This window comes from Rhincodon typus, chromosome 3 (genome assembly GCF_021869965.1).
Source record: "Rhincodon typus isolate 14 chromosome 3, sRhiTyp1.1, whole genome shotgun sequence".
In the NCBI taxonomy this organism is placed as follows: Eukaryota; Metazoa; Chordata; class Chondrichthyes; order Orectolobiformes; family Rhincodontidae; genus Rhincodon; species Rhincodon typus.
In genome coordinates this window covers 7,511,841-7,533,510 of record NC_063334.1, presented here as the reverse complement: position 1 = coordinate 7,533,510, position 21,670 = coordinate 7,511,841, and the positions used below count along the sequence as shown (strand labels likewise).

General features: G+C 41.3%; 1 protein-coding gene across 1 annotated transcript in view; it reads left to right on the top strand.

The window, feature by feature from the left end:
- psip1a (PC4 and SFRS1 interacting protein 1a) overlaps positions 1-21,670 on the top strand; it is a 56,037-nt gene that overhangs the window by 19,542 nt on the left and 14,825 nt on the right. The window lies entirely within an intron of this gene.

Genomic DNA, 21,670 nt, shown 5'->3' with positions numbered 1-21,670 from the left:
CACTTTTGTTACTGATTTGATTTTAAACTGTGCTACATTGCAGGCAGCAGAATTTTGCCATGTTAAATCAACAAAAAGATTAAATGGGCTGTTTGCCATTGTAAATAGCAGCTCTAAATTTAGTAGTTTAAATGTTAAATGTTATTTGCTTTTTCCTTCAGTTTCAACCCTTTTCCAATTACTCATTTGGTCATTGTTCCGGTGATTAACAAGTCAATATCAGGGTGCCATTTCAAACACCAAAGTAAAACAAAGGACTGCAGACACTGGAGATCCGAAACACACACAAACAAGAAATTGCTGCAGCAATTCAACAGGTCTGAGAGTATCCACAGGGAGATAACAGAGTCAGTGTTTTGAGGCCTGCTGAGTTTCTCCAGCAACTTATATTTTTGTGCCATTTCAAACAAACTGAAATAATGAGTCATTTTGCATTGATCAATGAAGAAGTTGTTCACATCAGTAGAGTATAAAAGAGCAACTGCATCACTAAAAAGAACAAATTTACATTTCTATAGTACCTTTCAGAAGCTCAATGTCCCCAAAATGCTTTACAGCTATGGAAATACTTTTGAAGCATGGACACGCTTGTAATGTTGCAAACACAGCATATTATTTGCAGGCAACCATATCCCACAATATCAATTAGACAACAGCATATAATTATAGGCTCCCTACCATATGCAAGGAAGCCAGTCAGCCCATTGAGTCCAGAGATAACAAGGTGTAGAGCTGGATGAACGCAGCAGGCCAAGCAGTATCAGAAGAGCAGGAAAGCTGATGTTTCGGGCCTAGACCATTCTTCAGATTTCTGATTCTGATTTCTGAAGAAGGGTCTGGGCCCGAAACGTCAGCTTTCCTGCTCCTCTGATGCTGCTTGGCCTGCTGTGTTCATCCAGCTCTACACCTTGTTATCTCAGATCCTCCAGCATCTGCAGTTCCTACTATCTCAGCCCATTGAGTCCACACTGTCCCTCCGAAGAGAATCCCATCCAGACTCACCTCTCTACCCCATTCCTGTAACTTTGCATTTCCTGTGGCTAATCCATTTAGCCTGCACATCCCTCGACACTATGGGTAATTTAGCAGGGCCAATCCACCCAAACTGCATATCTTTGGACAACAGGATTGCCCATTTTAGAAATGAATGTTGGTCAGGACAGCAGGGAAACAGGTTCTTCTATGTACAAGAACATGGGATCTTTTGCACCCAATTGAAGCAGAGGGGCCCTGCTTTAATATTTCATTCCATAATGCAATATTTTCTTAGGACTGCACCAAAGTGCCTGGGTTATGGCAGCTGAACATGGGAACACGACCACTTTCAACTTTGCCTCCAAACCATTCACCATCCTGACTTGGAAATATATCTCCATTCCTTCATTGTCACTGGGTCAAAATCCTGGAATTCCCTCCTTAAGGGAATTGTGGGTCAACCCACAGCAGGTGGACTGCAGCAGTTCAAGAAGGCAGCTCACCACCACCTTCTCAAAGGCAACTAGGGACAGGCAATAAAATGCTGGCCCAGGCAGCAATGCCCACATCCCACAAATGAATACAGAAATGGGCAGTAATACCTGGAGTGGGTCTTATACCCATGAACATTTGACACAAAAAGCTGAAAATGCTAATCCTGAGTTATCTTACCACTTGATTATAACTCCCAATAGCCTCCACTGTTCCCAAAGGAAACAAATTTAGCCTGGTTATCCTCACAGCTAAAATTCTTCTGTCCTGGCAACATCATTGTAAATCTCCTCTATGTTCTCTCTAGTGCAATCACTTCCTTTGAAATGAGGTGAGCAAAACTCTATGCAGCATTCCAGCTAGGTCATATTGCTCTGTTATACAGCCCCAGCATAATCTCACTGCTGTTATCTCTAGTCTCAACCACCAAAGGAAAGTAATCCCTCTGACTACTTTAACTACCTGTCCTATGACCTTTCAGAGTTCTGTAAATGTATCCAAGTCTTTTCTTAAATGCAATGGAGGATTCTGCCTTTGTAACTCTCTTTTTTTCAGTCATTTATGGAACATGGGCATCACTGGCTGGCCAGCATTTATTGCCTATCCCTAGTTGCCTTTGAGAAGGTGGTGGTGAGCTGCCATCTTGAACTGCTGCAGTCCACCGGCTGTGGGTTGACCCACAATGCCAATAGGGAGGGAATTCTAGGATTTTGACCCAGCGATGGTGAAGAAATGGTGATATACTTCCAAGTCAGAATGGTGATGGCCTTGGAGGATAACTTGAAGGTGGTGGTTTCCCACATATCTTGCTACTCTACTCTTTCTGGAATACTATCATTTATTGCAGAGCTATGTAGTTTCCTTGCCTTGCCTGTCCTCCCTAAATTTCAAGTGTTGAGATGGTAATCTATAATTATCAGCAGATCCTGTTAAATATGCTACAACATAATCTGGCCCCATGTGTAGCAAAACCCACATAAGACATACTTCAGTATCGCAGTAAACCTTACATGTAGACTAGGGAGAGGAATGAGAGGGTGTGGAATGCCTTGGGAAGAGAAGTGTCCCTTTGTTTCTAGCATTTCTTGGAGCTTTGTGGTGTGGAAGTGGTGAACTTAGCAAGTTAGGTTTTGTTCCAGTTCTAAAGAAAATGTGTGATACTGAATTTGGCTCTTGGTCCATAACTATCGTAGTCAATTCTTAACTCAGCCTTTTGGGAACTGCACAGGCTAAATTTCTGTACAACTGGAACTGGAACAAAACCTAACTTGCTAAGTGTAACTGATGTTATATTACATTAATGTGCAGTTAATGATTAAACTAATATCCATGTAGCCACAAGGGCACATCAAGAGTAAGTAATTTTGAGTCGTGTAGATAAGACATTGGTGGGTCTTCTCCTTGAGCTGCTGCAGTTTTTGTTGTGGAGTTGGATGGGGAATACCATCAAATTGACAGTATTAACAAAGGAATGTGATTATATCTACAGATCCGCATGTTGTACCACTTGGAGGAGCATCCAACATTATTCTGGTACGATATTTCTGCTCTGTTTTTTGCCATGCTAACAGACATAAGCACCTTGGTGAATTGTTGCAGTGCATCCTGTAAAATATACACATTGCCTATTCTCCTGTTTTAAATACCTTGTATTTAATCTTTTATCTATGTCATCTTCCTCTTGACCTCTCAAACATATCTATCTATTCTTTCCCATCTTATTTCATAACCACTTCTTAATTTGCTTTGTTCTAACAAATAAAGGTCTATTTTTCAAGTTTAATTTTTGCCGTTCTGATCAGGACCCCAGAGAAAATGCTCTTTCTAAAGGCTAAGTAAATATCTTTCTTTGTAGTGCAGTACATAACATTACACTTGCACTAATTGAAGTCTCAACATGGTTTTAAATAAGCTCATTTATTACCTCTTGACTTGAATGTTCTACATCAAAGTGATAATGCTCGAGATCAATTCATCTTCTTTTTAACAGTTTTACTACCCTGAGAAGATACTTTTATTGTTCTGTGGACTTGTACCCCTCAACTCTTTCTTCTATTCCTCTGCTAGTGCAGAGGTAAATTCCAGTAGATGTACAGACATGTTTTTGATTGGCCTGCTATTGCCAATAGCAGGCCAAATATGGTACTATGTATGTTTTGAATGAATCTCTTTGCTGCCAGACCTTTGACATAATCAGAGACTTGGAGCTGTGCAATGAGAGACATTTACAGTGAACTATCAGTAAAACTACTAAATTGCTTGTAGCCTACTTGGATTCCTTTGATACAGGGCCAACAGTTCAAGGCATTCTGTTTTATTTCACCCTGAATATGACAAGAATGTTGTAGATCAAGATTGAGAGGTGTGAACAAGAAAACAACAGCTGTTACTGCAGGAAACAAGCAGGCTATCGTAGATCTGATTTTCACCAAGAGAGAATTAAATTACTGATGACCTTGTGAAAGTGCCACTGGGCAGCAAGGAAATCATAATGATTGAATTCTGCATATGGTTTAAGGGAGAGAAGTGTGAATCCAATACTACTGTTCTGAATTTAAACAAGGACAATTATGAAGGCATGAAAGCAGAGTTAAAAAGTGAACTGGCAATTTAGCTCAATGATCAAGTCAATAGAGATAAAGTGGCAAACATTAAAGATGGTATTCCAAAAAGCATAAATATATACATTCCAGTAAACAATAAAAAGTTATGAAGGATGGACTCAACATCGTGGTTAATTTAAAAAATTAAAATATAGTATCAAACAAAAAAAAACACATAATTGTGGAAAGATAGGTGGCAGGTCAGAAGATTGGGCAGAATATTAAAAACAGCAAAGAATTATCACAAATTTAATAAGGATGGAAGAATTAGAGTACAAGAGAAAGTTAGCCATAAATATTAAAAGCAGGAAAAGTTTCTTCAAATATTTTAAAAAGAAAAGAGTTAACAAAGTAAGTGTTGGTCCTACAGAAAATGATGTGGGTAATTAGTAATGGGGGGGTCAAAGAGATGGCAGATGAATTGGACAGATATTTTGCATCAGTATTCATTAGATAGGAAAACTGCATTCTACAAAAAGCTGTGAATTGGGAGTTGAAAGTGAGGGAGGATCTCAAGAAAATTACAATTACCAGTGAAGTAGTACAAAGTAAATTGTTGGAATTGCAAGTTAACAAGTCCCTGAGTCCTGATGATTTTATCCTAGGATCTTAAGAAGTAATGAAATAGTTGTTGCAGATTTCCAGCATACATAGTGTTTTGCTTTTATATGAAAGAGTTGATGTGTTGGTTTTATTTTACTGAAACTCATTAGATTTGAGGGAAGGTTCTTTTTATATGGTAAAACAGCTAATTTAACTCATTTATTTGGAGGTAGGGAGACCAGATACCGGAAAAGTACAGGCCAGTTAACTTAATATCTGTCACAGGGAAAACGTTAGAAGCCATGATTAAAGATGTTATGATAGAGTGCTTGGATAAGTTCAAGGTGATTAGGCAGAACCAACATGGCTTTGTCAAAGGAGATCACGTTTAACTAATTTATTGGAATTCTTTGAAGAAGTAACCTGTTCTGTGGATAAAGGGAAATCAATGGAAGTACTGTACTTGGGTTTCCACAAGGCATTTCATAAGACGCCACATCACAGTGCAGAAAATAAAAGGCTATGGTATTGGGAGGTACCATATTGGCATAGATAGAAGATTTGCTGACTAACAGGAAGCAGAAAGTAGGAATAAATGGATCTTTTTCAAACTGGCAGGATATGAGGATGGTGTGCCACAGGAGTCAGTGCTGGATCCTCAACTCTGTAGAAATAATACAAATGATTTGGATGAAGTCATCAAAGATATAATAGCTAAATTTGCTGATGACACAAACATAGGAATGAAAGTGAGTTAGACAAAGGCCTTAAGGAATCTACAAAAAGCTATGGATAGGTTAAATGAGTGGGCAAAGACTAGACAAATGGAGTACAATTTGGAAAAACGTGAAATTGTCCATTTTTGTCGGAAAGAAGTGAAAAGGAAAAAGATGCACATTATTTCCAGAGCTCTGAGTTGCAGAGAGATCTGGATGTCCCGGTGCATGAATTACAGAAGGTTAGTATACAGGGGCAGCAAGTCATCAAGAAAGCTAATCTAATGTTTTATTGCTAGGCGAATTTTGAATGCAGGTGTAAGGAGGTTATATTTATTATATGGTGCATCGGTGAGACCACATCTGGAGTGCTGTGTACAGGACTGATTCAACTTACTTACAGAAGGATGTTAATTCTTTGGAAACAGTTCAGTGAAGGGTTACGAGACTAATACCTGGAATGAATGGATTGTTTATGAAGGAAGTGAGACAGGTTAGGCCCGTTTCCTCTGGAGTTTAGAAGAGTCAGTGGTTACCTAATTGAGACATGCAAGATCCTGAGGGGAACTGACTGAGTGGAGGGATGTTTTCTCTTGTGGTAGAATCTAGAACTAGGGGTCATAGTTTAAGATGTATCCCATTTAAAACGGAGACAAAGAAAGAAAGTTTTCTCTGAGAGTTACGGGTCTTTGGAATTCTGTTCTTGAAAAGTGAAGGCAGAATCTTTAAATTATTTTAAGGCAGTGGTATATAGATTCTTGATTGTGAAGGGGATTATCTGGAATATTCAAAAACGTGGAGTTGAGGTTAGAATCACATCAGCCGTGATTTTATTGAATGATAGAGCAGGATCAAAGGGCAGAGTAGCCTACTCTTGTCCCTTGTTTGTATGAAGTATGTGAAGCAGCTAGCATGTTTTAACCAGCATCTTGCAAATGTTATGGACTGTACTAGCAGAAGCGCCATCTTTCCAACATGACTCACAATGACAGGATTTGCAATCTAAAAGCTAGCTCCCGAAGTCTGAAGTCCAGACACAGATTCCTGTTTTTATTTATTATGCATTTATTGAAGTTAAAGTGTTATTTCAGGTGAACTGACCCATTAAATCCCTATTTACCAAGATTGGAGACTTTCTGAAAACTAGAAACCCACTTGCACAAATGTCTTTATATCTTTGTTTTGCAAATCATCATTTAGAATGTTTATTCAATAACTTGTTTATAAATTCCTGATGTCAATGGCTAGGTCTGTTACAGATTTAGCAGTTTGACCAAGAGGTCTTTAAACTGGTCAGAAAAATCCTTCCAGACACATTAACCCCGTGGTGTTAAGCTAACTACAGTTATTTCAATGGACACTTCCATACCTCTTCAATGATTTGGTCTAGATTTACAATTATCAGTGACCAAGATGAACTGATAGGAAGGATTTTTCTCCTGTTAACAGAGGGGCCAGTTACAGTAATGTAGACGTGAAGTTCATTAGTGGAAGGATTGAATGGGAATTGATGAGGAATACGCTCTACTCAAGGAACAGTAGGAGTCTGGTGCTCACTATCTGAAAGGAGGATAGTGGCAGAAACATTCATAGCATTTCAAAAATACATCTGTGCATGAGGTGAGATAATCTACAGAGCTACGGCTCAAGGGCTGAAAGATGAAATCCAGTGGATCAACTAGCACAGACACAATGGACCAAATGGCCTCCTTCTGTGCTGTACTTCATCACAATTGTTACTGGAGTGGGGCATCTCCTTGGCACACCCTGTTTATTATGTTTAAAATTGTATTTAGGCTTAAATATAAATTGCCCAAAAAGTTGCTCAAAGTGCAGTCTTATGACTTATTTCCTTAATCAATTCGACTAAACAGCCAGGATTTTTAATATTTTCTAACCTATTTGTTCGGAGATGTTGTCGTGCACCTTTAGAACGGGTAGGACACCTGGTGGGAAGGGGAAGGCAGAACTGGCAATAAATGGCAAAGATCGTTCTGCTTTGACGCCTACTTTTCCATAATGGCGAATGAGATAGGGATGGACAAACATTCAGCTACCAGAGTTAGAGACTTAGCTGGTAGCCACAACATCAGCGAACATGGCAGAATGGGTTAGCACCATGCTTAAAGAAAGCAGATCTCCTTTTCTGCAATATCATCCAGGAGTCGATCCAAACCATGAATTCTGTGGTCTTCTTGTCTACCTACATAACCTCCTCCCATCAACTGACAGGCAACTGTCCTGAACAGCCAAAACAAACAAATCAGAGAGTGAGTGCTGATGATATTCAAAGACATGAATGCCATTGCCTTATTCATAAGCTTAAAGAAGTAGTAGCAAGGTGAGATGAGGACAAAACATCTGAATTTTCCACAAGGTCCCTTGTCCTTCTTCGGTCAGCAGGGAGGTGCAGATGTACTGTGTAAGCAGGCCCTCATGTGGATGATGGATGGTGTGGAGTTGTCCTTAAGTGCCGAATGCCATTCGGCTTTTGGAAATAATCAAATTCCCTGCTGGTAAGTGATGTTCCATTGTCCGTGTGTTGCAAAAGATGCCCGCAGCTTCTCAATTAGCATCCCTGAACTGAGGAGAGTCTAAATCCACTGGTAATACTGGTCACTCAATGCTTCCTGACTGACCCAGGTTAACAACCTCAATCAAGGATCTCGTAGTCAATAAAATCCGCCTGGTTCCAATCACTACAGTTCATAAATAAGAAAGGTCTGAAGAGATATGGGCCAAGTGCAGGTGGGTGGGACTAGTTTAGTTTGGCGTTATGGTTGGCGTGGACTGGTTGGACTGAAAGGTGTATGACTCAGGTTTAAATTCTCACTCTGGCTGTTTAAGAATTTGATCTCTCTTTAAAATATACACATAAAAAGCCACATTGGTAAAAGGAACCACAAAGTGATCAGACCAAAGTTTATAAAAATAAATTAATGTTTCACTAATGTGAACAAAACCTACTGTGTTAATCAGTTTGACCTGTTGCGATCCCAGTGCTTTAAAGCATAGCTCACACATAATTGCCCAATGAAGTGACACCATATTGGAATTAGTCCCACCACAAAATGAGTGAAGTAGGAGGAGCAATAAATGCATTGCCATTAATATCTACAACCCACAAATCAATATTCAAAACTTCCAAGTCTTTGATTACAAATGGGCGTTTCTCCTGCACAAAAGTAAAATAATTCATTAACCTCAAAGCCTTTCAAAATTGGAAATTGTGTGGTAAGTTTATGCAGGAATATATTTTACCTTATTTGTGAGCCAAAGAACACCAGATAAAAATCGCTGAGAATTAGTATAACATGCACTAAGTGTCAGCACAGTATCTTTAGGGATGATTGACTTCATGCCCCCAACAGTGAGAAAGCTCATTAGATCCATTTCCAAACAGCTTCTTAAGAGCTGACCAGCAAACTTCTCAATTCTCAAGTCCTTCCAAGAAGCCAATTAGAAGGAAACAGCTTGTGGGATAATTTCTGAAAGCTCAAGCATTAGCGGTTTAAATGCAGAGTGGGTAAGTGCTTTACTATCAGGTCTTGTAGTGTGAGTTATACAGGGATGGGATCAGAGACAAAGGGCATTGTCCCCAGCAAGCCCCAGACTGGGGCAAATGGAGATCCAGCACAAACCTGCAGTCAAGTCTCCCTGCGCAGCTCACTTCTACCTCCTTCCAAAAAATCCACAAACAGGACTGTTTGGGCAAACCCATTGTTTCAGCCTGCTCCTGCCCCACAGAACTCATCTCTTCCTGCCTTGACTCAGTCTTCTCTCTCCTGGTCCAGTCCCCATCCACGACTGTTAACTCAGAGACCCAGATAACGTTTTGGGGACCTGGGTTCGAATCACGCCACGGCACATGGTGAAATTTGAATTCAATAAGTATCTGCAAATAAGAATCTAACGATGACCTTGAATCCATTGTTGATTGTCAGAAAACCCTGTCTGGATCACTAATGTCCTTTAGGGAAGAAAGCTGCCATCCTTACCTGGTCTGGCCTACATGTGACTTCATACCCACAGCAAGGTGGTTGAATATTAACTGCCTTCTGGGCAATTAGGAATGGGCAATAAATGCTGCCTACCCAGCGACATCCTCATCCCATGAATGAATAAAGAAATTTTTGTTTTTTTAAAATTCCTCTTATGCTATATGCCAGTTTCAAAATTTCCAGTTTGCAGGGTCCAGGCACCTCCTCTTTACCATGGACGTGCAATCCCTTTATATATCCATCCCCCGACAGTATGGTCTTAGGGCTCTCCGCTCCCTTCTGGAGCAAAGGCCTGAACCGTCCCCATCCACTACCACCCTCCTCCGCTTGGCCGAGCTCATCCTCACTCTCAACAACTTCTTTTAATTCCTCTCATTTTCTTCAGGTAAGAGGGGTTCCCAATGGTACCCGCATGGGCCCCAGTTATGCCTGTCTTTTCGTGGGGTACGCGGAATATTCCTTGTTCCAGTCCTATTCCGGCCTCCACCCACAACTGTTTCTCTGATATATCAATGATATCATTGGTGCTGCTTCACTCTCTCATCCGGAATTGGAAAAATTCATTGATTTCGCTTCCAATTTCCACCCTGCCGTCACTTGCACCTGGTCTATCTCTGACTCCTCCCTTCCCTTCCTTAACATCGCGGTTTCCATTTCTGGGCATAGACTGGCCACTAATATCCACTACAAACCCAACAATTCCTGGACTATACATCCTTGCACCCTGCTTCCAATAAAGACTCCATCCCAATCTCAGTTCCTCTGTCTCCATCACATATGTTCCGATGAGGCCAACTTCAACATGACAGCCTCCGAAATGTCCACCTTCTTCCTCAACCGAGGATTCCCCAGCACCGTTGTCAACAGGGCTCTCAACTGGGTCTGACCCATCTCCCCCACTTCCGCCCTCACCCCCACTCTTCTCTACCACAACAGCGATAGGGTTCCTTTTGTCCTTACCTATCATCCGACCAACATCCACATCCAGAAGATCATCAGATGCCAATTCTGCCACCTCCAGCGAGATGCCACCAACAGACACATATTCCCCTCCCCTCCCTTCTCCGCTTTCCACAGGGACCATTCGCTCTGGTACACCCTGATCCACTCCTCCTTCACGCCCAACACCGCCCCACCCCAACCACCTCACCCCCCACAACAGCATCTTCCCCTGCAACCAGCGAAGGTGTAACACCTGACCACTTACCTCCTCCCTCCCCAGAATCCAAGGGCCCAAACATATCTTCCAGGTGAAGCAACACTTCACCTGCACTTCCCAGGATCTAGTCTACTGCATTCGCTGCTCACAATGTGGTCTCCTCTACATTAGGGAAACGAAATGTAGACTGGGTGACCGCTTTGCAGAATATCTACGTTCTGCTCACAAAAAGGTCCGAGTTTCCAGTCGCCTGCCACTTTAAATACACCACCCTGTTCCCTGGCCAACATCTGTGTCTCAGCCTTGCTGCAGTGTTCCAGCGAAGCTCAGCATAAGATGGAAGAACACCACCTCATTTTCCGCTTGTGGACCCTGCAGCCATCTGGACTCAATATCGAGTTCAATAATTTTAGGGCCTAAACTCTCCCATGTCCTAGCCCCCTACCCCACACACCAGGCCTTGTTATCACATAGCCTGCCAATACACACTACCTATTGTTAGTCACTAACAGTCCCCATTAACATCTATTCACCCTCCTAGCCAGATCGTTATCCACTCCTTTGTCTATCCAATTGCTCTTCTCTCTCTTTGGGCTCAATCCTTTATCCTATCGTTTACTCCCTACCCCATCCCCCTATCTTCTGCATATAAACCGACGTTTTTCAGCTGTCAGTCTGAGGAAGGGTCACCAGACCCGAAATATTAACTCTGATCTTTTCTTCACAGATGCTGCCAGATCTGCTGAGCTTTTCCAGCAGCTTCTGTTTTTGTTGCTGATTTACAGCATCCGCAGTTCTTTCGGTTTGTGTCAAGTTTCCCTCGTCTTCTAGTCAGAAAAATCAGCCACTTTTCTGACTCGCAAAATAATTGGATCAGTGGCGAGTTGAGGCTTTTATGTGGCCATTAACTGATTCCCGAGGGCCTTAATTCCTGATTGGACAATAAGATCCATGGGTAACCTTCTTGACCTATGTTTAAGCTGAGTGGCGAGCAGAGGAGACTCTCTCTTTAGGGCTAACTCACGCAATTTTTATGCAATAAAACAAAGAACTGAGGATGCAGAAGATCTGAAACAAAAACGGCAAATGCTGGAAAACTCAGCAGTCTTACAGCATCTGTGGAGAGAAAGCAGGGTTAACGTTTTGAGTCCAGCGACCCCCTCTTCAGAATTGATTTTATTAAACAGATCTTACTTTCCACTTCAGGACCCCGTAGCCTTCAGAGCTCAATATAGTTCAATAATTCTAGAATCTGAATACCTTGATCCATGTCGGCACAGTGGCTCAGTGGTTAGCACTGCTGCCTCACAGCGCCAGGGACTGAGTTTGATTACGTTCTTGGGCAACTGTCTGTATGGAGTTTGCGCATTCTCCCCATGTCTGCATGGGATTCTTCTGGGTGCTCCGGTTTCCTCCCACAGTCCAAAGATGTGCAGGTTAGGTGAACTGGCCATGCTAAATTGCCCATAGTGTCCAGGGATATGCAAGTTAGCTGTGTTGGCTATGGGAAATGCAGGGTTACAGGGATAGGGTGGAGGTGGGTCTGGGTGGGATGCTCTTCACCTGGTTGGTACAAACCCGAATGGCCTACTTCCATACTGTAGGGATTCTATACTGCTTTACTGCTCCCACACCCCAGGCCCTGCCATGACATGGTCTGCCTTCAGCACAGCCAACTCATTTTCACCTACTCATGATCCCTATTATCAGCTTTTCTCCTTCCCTGGCTTACCATCATCCATCCTTTTGTCAGGCTGTTTTTCTCTGTATCTTCGGGCTCTATCTCCACTTACTTCTACCCCCTCGCCCCATTCCCTATCTTCAGAATAAATACCTTTCCTAGCTACTATCACTTCTGAAGCATCACTGGATTCGCAGTCAATTCATTGCCATGCTGCCAGCTCCAGGAAGGGGATAATTTCACCCAAAACCACAAATGTTTAGTCGATGATTGCAACCTGATTACCCCATGGGGAGTTATTGTTTAAAATAGAACAGCCTCAGAGTCTAATTCATTTATATCTTACATTGTTCTACAAATGTACCCTCATGTAGCAGAAAAATACATTTATTAGCATTTCTTTATTCAATATTCAAAAGTGGGAATCACTGGCAAGGCCAGTATTTATTGTTTATTCTTAATGGCTTTCGAGAAGCTCCTGGTGAGATACTTGAGCCAGTGTGGTGAAGATACTTGCATAGTGAGGTTAGGTAGGGCACTCCAAGATTTAGACTCAGTAACAATTATGAAGGAGCAATATATCTTCTGTGATAGTGTAAACTTCATGAAGTGAGATGGGGAAAAGGCACAGTTGGGACAAGATAGATCTTCACTTGGCACTTCTTGCTGATAGGTTTTTGAACACTTATGAACTACCTTTTCTCTTGAACTCACATTTTGGGTTCCAAATCATCAAGGGTGACATGGAACCTCATCCTTCATCGATTAATTGTTTAATAGTACATCACGTTTCATGAGTGAATGTGGTAAAACTGCAGGGCTTTGATCTGATCCATTGGTTGTGGATTTGTGTAGCTCAATCTTCCAGTTCAAGCTTCTCTTTAGCAAGAATGTGCTTCTGCAATGTACCTTCGCTAATTGACAACTTATTTTTAGGTGGCTGCATTTGCTGATGCCACAACTGCAGAGGGTGTATTCCCCGCATATGCAGCTGCAGGGCCTGTGACATCACTGATAGCATTGTCCCAGGCAGATGCATGCATCAAAAGGGGGTGCAGACCAAAGAGCGAGAAAAGAACCTCTCGCCTCTCTTGCCCCATCACTCCACTTTCCAGCAGCACCACTCCCTCCCATTTCTCATGCTATCCTACACATCATTTACACCTTTGTCCCAATCCTATACATTTAGCCTTTCAGCTGTCAGGAAGTCCAACATGTATTTTTATAGGTGCGGCAATATTTCCAGCTTTCAAAAACATTATAAACATTGGTATATCTACTTTTTAAATCAGTTTCAGACAAGCCACAGGTGGCAATGCAGACAGGTGAACAAAATCAAATATATGATCCAAAGCAATATAAAAATTCTAGAGAGAGTTCCATGATCTCATCTCATAAAAATGTAATTTAATGAAGCCACTCACAAATCAGCAGGCACCATCACAAACAGACCAAATGTCCTCTCAGAAAAATGCCAGAATCCCAAGACAGCAAAGTGGAATTTGCTCTCCAAATACCATAGAACAGTAACCATGTAACAATGGTAAATACATAATTGTGACTGGTAGCTGTTCAAGTAAATGTTCCAAGTTTCACATCACATAATAGAATACCCACACCTTAACAATAAACAAATGCAATTTTACCATCAGTAGCTTGTATATTTTTTTTTAAAAGTAGTGCTAATTAATCTTTATTCAGTCACCAGGGACATAATATTGAAGCTCAGAAAGCCTAAACCAACTGTCCCTGCACATCCCTGCCCAACTGCAACATGACCCACTTTCCACACACAATGTGGCTAAGTTTCAAATACAACCTTTCATTATCGTACTTTTGATTCTAGCTGGCATAGAGAATCAGTAACAACTGAATTTAAACATATATACACAAGCATACAAAATACACGTATAAAAACCAACAGTGGGTAAATCAGAGTTATCAAACTATACATCAGAACCAAAATTGGGCTTATAAGCTCCCGTCCTCCAAGCCTTGGCCTCAGGAGTTTCTGGTCCCAGGCCTTGTCCTGTCCGACTCTCTATTTTGTTCTCTTTTTCTCCCTTTATCTCAGGAACATTGCTAAATATCACTGGCAGAGCCACAGCCAAATGCTCACCCGGACTCAGTCTCAAGTTGGGGCTTGCGTTATCTGAGCTGCCACCATCAGCACTTGTTGGTCGAGTGACACGTGCATGGCTGTGAGATGGGAGGGAAGTGATTGAGGGAACTGCTTACTCTGTGTGTAGGTGTGGGGCTGAGATCACAAGAGATTACAGTGCACTAGTGAAGTTGAGGCATTGAAAAGGGCTTCAGTCAGTTTTCTGTCACTGGGAAATATGGAGAGTTGGCCTGAAACCTCAGTGACCAGTGCCTGTCACACATTATCATTAATGCCTGGTAAGAATTCCTGGATTCAAAACCGCATAGCACCGCATCAAGGTATGCTATTTATCTCACAAATTAAATTCATTTTATTTTAAAGCTGTATTGTATGCAGCAGAATTCAGAGTGAAACTACAGCTTCTGAGCTATAAATATGGTTTTGTATCAATTGAGGTCATTAGTAGAAAATTAAGAATTTATTGTCTCATCTCACATTAAAATCATTGATATCAAATTGGCGTTAGTGAATAATGCTGAACACCAATATGAACATCGATCTTGTCCCACTGCTTCTTGACATAGGTCCACGAAATACCTCCATAGAGGCCATAATCCTGTCATCAAGTCACCCTTTATTTACACGTGGAAAGTGCTTGACACTCATCCAGCTCCCTTCGAGCCAGTTCTCAGAGTGAACAGAACATCTGACTCTCCTGTTCTTATCTGTCAGCCTGGGGTCCTTGATTGGACCAGATTAACAGCCCCAATCAGGGAACTCATACTCTATGAGGTCCACCTGGCTGACCTTGTTACAATCACTAGTCCACTAGCTGGAGTGGCTCAGATGAAGTAACAGATTGGTGAGTACATGAGATAATATTTTTACAAAGAATGTTAAGAACACAGTTTCATTGATACTTTGATCGAGAATACACATACTGAAATACTATGCCACTCTGTTGCTGATTTGTTTTGTTGGTGTCAGGGGTCACTTTAATGTTCAAGTGTTAAAATTGAGTCACACTGGAAAATGTGGGAACCACTGGGGTAAACAAACAACTAAGCATGCTATTGCATCTCAGACTAATTCAAGTTACGGCAGGGAGAAGGAAAATTGTCACGGTTCCCACTTCCAATCTCTATTCAGAGTACCTATCCTCAAGCTCAGATGTTAAACCCCAAATTCCTAAATTTCTAATCACAGCTGGGCATCAAGTACTGGTTCCATATATCCCTACTAGAGAAGAGGAGAGAAACAAAGGCAGGATACCTCCTAAGGTAGAAGCAAATTACTACAGATGCTGGAATCTGTACTGAAAACAAAAATGCTGAAAATCACAGTGGGTCAGGCATCATCCATGGAGAGAGGGCAAGCTAACGTTTCAAGTCTAGATGACTCTTCATCAGAGCTGACACGAAGAGTGGATGGGGCAGGATTTATGTAATCGTGCCTAACCCCAACCAGGCACCCCCCACCATTTTTTTGTTTTCACTATACCTCTGAATTTATTTTGAACTTTAATTTGAACTTTAATGTGATAATTGTATCCAATTCTGGAAACCATGCTTCATGAAGGATGCCAACTCCTTGGAGAGTGTGCAGGGGAGATTTATGTATCCCTAATGGTACTTTATGGAGTTTTTTTTAAATCAGAAATGTGACTGTGAAACGTGTCAGGTTATTCTTGACAGTGAGGAGTTAAAAACCAAATATCACAACAGTTAGAATCATCAGTCCTCTCAGGTGAAATGCAAGATATTCAGTGGCCACCGTTTCCTGCAAGGACACAGGAATTACTTTGCAGAGCCTTGGGCAAAATCTAATCTCCAACCAGCACTGTTACAAAGTCACATTGCTGCATGTAGGACTTTGCCTGACACAAATTGGCCTTTGTACTTTTTACATACATACATAAAATATATCACCATCTTCAGCTTTTCCTTCTGATCCTTTCCTTACAAGTTCCTCACCTTCTTTAGCAAACGAGGGCACAACACTGAACCCTAAAGAGATAGGGACGAAGGGGCAGGGTTGTTCTGAATGGAACTGTTCCCTCGAGCTTCTAACCCTCAGACTGGGGGATGAAATGGGGCAGACGATTAAGAGGAAGAGGAGGAACGATTCCCCAATATAGGCTGTCAGTGCCGACCTCTGTACTGGTGAGTGCATGTGTGTCCTGTCACATTGATAATATTGAAACGTAAGGGGCCAGACGCATGGACCGTTCAGGTTAGGCGGCATCACGGAAGGTTGACCTATGTCTACAGAAACATACTTCACATGAGAATTAATCCAAGGGAAGAAAGAGTGAGGTTAACAGACAGCGACCTCGAGGAGAACACCGTTCACTGGCGAGAGACAACATAAAAGGTGGCAACTACAAGAAGCCTGATTTGGAAAAGTCAAAGAATTAGACATGGTTTGACAGAAGGGGGAGACAAAGGCTACTAGGTTTAAAAAAATACTGGACATAACACCGAGTTAGGTTGCACAACACATTCAGTAGGAATAATGAGTGACAAAATGGGTGAAAGACCTTCGTCCCCCAGCAGCAGCAGTTTAAGGATACACACAAGCATTACCGAATGTTTTCATCTTCCCCCAACCCTGTCGATTTCATGTTTGACCTCGCTCCCCATCAGACCAGTGTCACAGAACCCAACACACACACAAAAAAATGCAATTCAAGATCAAATATCAGCCAGCCACTAAACACACACGCACAAAAATTCAATTTACCTCGTCAGCCTCGGGTTCTGTGCAGTTGGCCATCGTCTCCGGCGAGCCGTGCCGGGTGAATAAACGCTGTACAAAGTTTCTGTTCACAAGGCTCACGCGGCAGAGGTGAAAGCGAAGCCCTTTCCTCGGTCGCGGTCTTTCCGCCGGATGGATCCAGTCGCTGTGTCACTAGAAAACTCGAAGTGAGCCAGTCCTGTTCGTCATCGTCTTACTAGACTCCTCCTCCTGTGACAGAGTCGGGGAAAGGGTCTGGTACCTGCCCGTCAGGTATAGCTGCTGAGTGCTACTGCTCGATCCCAGGATCTGTCTCATAGAGGCTCTTGTGTAAGCGGGCTGCGGCAGTCTAATGGTTACAGTACGTACCAGAGAGCTAATGTAAACAGTCGTGAGATGTGAGTTTAACTCTCTGCAAAAGAAACTAAAAGCAATAGAATAGCGCCGATCATCTGGGTAATTAATAACGGAAAGTAAGGAAATAGTGGATGCATTGAACAGATACAGTATTTTGCATCAGTTTTCAGGTAAAGGATACAAAATCCTCCTAAAAATAATTGTGACTCCAAAGATGAAAGGGACGGAAGAACTTAAAAGCACATGCAATTACTAGGGAAAGGGTGCTGAGAAAATTATTCAAAATAAAACATGATAGGTCTTGCTGGACTTTATTCTACGGCCTTAAAGGAAACGGCTGCTGAGATAGTGGGTGCGTGGGTTTTAATTTTCTTAAAGTTCCTAGATTCTGGAAAGATCCTACCAGATTGAAAAGTAGTGAATGCAAATCTTTTATTCAAGAACGGAGCAAGAAACTACAGTCTAATTGCTTAACATCTGTCATGAGGGATGCTGAGTTCAATAGTATGGAGTTTATTCCAGGCCACCTTTGAAAGTCTCAATGGAGCCATAGAGTCATACAGCATGGGAAATAGACCCTTCAGTCCAACCAGTCAATGCCAAACATAATCCCAAACTAAGCTAGTCCAAGTCAGACACAGCCAACATGGTTTTGTGCAAGTGAATTATTAGAGTTCTTTGAGGAAGTAACACGCAATGTGGATAAAGGGAAACCATTGAGTTCACGTCTAAAGTTAACTACGCAAAATAAGAGCTCATGGTGGTATAATATTAGGATGGATAGAGGATTGGTTAGCTAACAGGACATGGGGAGCAGGCAAAGATGTGTCTTTTTACATTGGCAAAATGTTAACAAATGGAATCAGTGCTGGGGTATCAACTACTTACATTCCATATCAATAGTATAGATGAAAGGATTGAAGTTTACTAAAATTTGTTGACAAAAACAACATACTCCAATTATCAAACACAAATCATAAACATTAACAAAGCCAATTAGATAGGTTTGAGGGCCAAGCAGGCTAGGTTGATTGAATAGAGTAAAAGGTATGATGATAAACAAAGTGGGAAACGTTTAAAAAGACAATTCAAAATGTTCAACAAAAATACATTCCATTTTAAAAAAAACACATAGCAAGAGGGATCCATTTATGGCTCACTAACGAGATTGTGGATGGTGTTAGATTAAAAGAACAGACTTAGAGTATTACAGAGAATAGTACTAAGTCTGAGGATTGGAAATATTTTAGTAACCAGCAAAAGACCACCAAAAACAATACAAAAGAGGCAGGGGGTAGGGGAATAGAACAAATATAAATAGCCAGGAATATGAAGCAGATTTTAAAAGCCTTTTGAAGCATATAAAATGAGTGTAGCTGAAGTATCAGTCCCTTAAAAGCAGAAACAGAAGTATTATTGGGAATGACAGATAGCAGCGATATTAAGCAAATATTTTGTGTTTGCCTTCAAAGTAGAAGACACAATTGCACACCAGAAACAGAGGCAGCTACTAAGATTGAAGAAATTAAGGTCACTAATAACATGGAGAGAAAATACTGGAGAAACTTGAGGGATAAAGATGTAAAAAAATCCTCAGGACTTTATGGCCTACATTCAGGTTTCTAAGAGTTAGGTGCAGTGAAAACAAATGTGTTGGCTATTACTTTCCACAATTCCTAGACTCTAGAACAATACCAACAGATTGGAAGTCATCAAATGTAACATCACTTTTCAAGAAAGGAGGGAGAGAGAAAACAGAATTACAGGGCAGTAGCCTGACATCATTTGTAGGGGAAGTGTTGTGATCCGATAGTAAGGAAAATTTAACAATGCATTTGGATAAGCATAATATATCCACATCAAATTAAAGTGACTTTAGGAAAAGGAAATCTTGTTTGACAAATGAATTAAATGTTGTCAGGATGCAACATGGCAGTGGTGATTGACACTTGATTTAAGAATGACACATTCTCAGGGTCAGCAGTTTCTGCCATAGGCTTTCACGTTTTTCTGTTCTTTACTCACATGGGCCAGGATGTCCCAAGAAGTAATGGGATTCAGAGTACAAGATTTACTTCCTTTCTTTCTCTGCTGCAGTTCAGGCTCATCATGAAGACATTGTAATTCAAAACATGTTGCAGCTTGATACGTTGCCACTTTAAGCAACTGATAGCAAGCTCCTCCCAGTCACTAATGTCAAAGCTACTGGACTTTCAGCAGAGCCTCAGAGTGTCTAACAGCATTTTCTTTTCTTCCCTTAAGTGCTGATCTGATCCAGTTCTGAAGAACGGTTACTGGAGCCGAAATGTTAACTTTGATTTCTCTTCACAGATCCTGCTAAAACTGCTGAGATTTTCCATCAAATTTCTGTTTTAGTTTATCATTAAGGAGTGGTTTGTTAGTGAGAATAGGGAAAGTTTAAATAAACATATTCAGCTTGTAGCTGAATGCACAGACACCTCAAGCAACTCATGGTTAGGTGTTAGCGTTCAGTTTGCTGTAGTTCCACGCACTTTTACTTAGTTGGATATAACACCTGCTCCCTTTGTGAGGCACATGTTGATTTCAGCAGCAAATGATTTATGGTGATTGTGAAACCTAGCTATGTGAACATATCACCAACCTCCAGCATCACATTATCAGTTCCAAGGAAGGGTAACTCGACCTGAAATGTTAACTCTGATTTCTCTGCATAGATGCTACCAGACCACCTGAGTTTTTCCAGCAATTTCTGTTTTTGTATCACATTATCAATGCTGACTAATGGCATTATGGCAATGTCCAGGACTATGATATTCGCTTTTGTTAGACTGATCATCTTCCGGACTTGAGAGAGTCTGTTCATTTTCTGCTGAAGCTGTTTCTCAGTATGGACTGCTAATATGATATCATCAGCATACAACAACCCTCCAGTGAAGACTTGCTGCACTTTGTCTTGATTCTCAGGCAGGAAAGACTGAACAACTTTCTGTCAATTCTGGTATGCGTATAGATTCCCTCTGTAGCTGAACCAAAAGCAGGGTAAGAAAGTGGTTATAAAGCTACCAAAAGACACACAAGCAGTAATGCTGTTTGCTCAATATGTAGTCCATGCTCTCTCCCAGGGAGCATTCCTTTTATTCACACACATGTACTCACGTAGTCTAATATGTTTTAATTCAATTACTTCTCTGGACATAGGCTGTGACAATCGAATTTATTGAGTAGCCAAAGTTACCTTCATCAGGTACTTCTGGATCGTTGCCACCACCTTCTCAGTCCTGGTGTTGGTGGTGTTAGTTAGTCAATGATAAGACAATGGCCTTCTGACCATAAAGATCTGGCAATTCATGTCCACAATGCAATTGTCTATGAATTGGACAAAAGGTGGTGGTATCCCATGATGTCTTGCTTCTTTCTTTAGGTCACAGGGGAAGGAGATACCGTCAAATTAAACGTTGTGAAGTGCTGCAACTCATCCTGCTTTTAATACTGACTGCGGCTATAAAGACCTGGTACTAGAAGGACAGCACAAGTGCAATGGCATTGGTGAATATGTTAAAACATTAAACCCTGTCTCCTGGTAATTTAAGTCAGTTGCTGAGAATTCAGATCTCTTTTGAAAAATATTATGGGTTCCTACAAGGATCATAACAATAGTTCTCTTTATCAAACTTATTTGTTTCCCTCAATATCTTGAAAGCTTAGGTCAAATCACCTTTTCACCTTTTAAATTCTAGGAAATACAACCTTGATTTGTCTAATATTTCCTTGTAATAAATTTATCCTTGGAGGCCTAGTGTCATTCTCATAAATCTATGCTGAACTCTCTCCAAAACAAATGCACCCTTCATAAAATGAGGTGCCCGCAACTACTCACAGTACTCCAGTCTTTGTATAATGGAAGTTTGACTTCTAACCCAACTATATAAAATACAGTATTTATTAGTCTTTTGGATCAGTTTATGACACTTGATCACGTACCTGGAACCCGTCCCCCAACTCTCCTTGAAACTCTACTGTTTCTAACTTGTCCCCATCGAGAAAATGCCACTTTTAGATCCAAAGTGGATGGTCTCAGATTTTCCACACTTAAAATCTATTTGCTACAGTTGTGTCCATTGACTTGGTATGTTACAGATTACTCAGGCAGTCCAACTTGCTGTGGCATGCATGCTGTACTCTAGAGCTATGAATAGTGATGGTAGAGGCTCCAACATTCTTCAATCATATTTTCATTTTTACCACCTACCCCGCATGCATTACTTCTATTTGGCCACGATATGAATGCGCATTCTTTGGCTATCAAGTCTTGGGGTGGGAC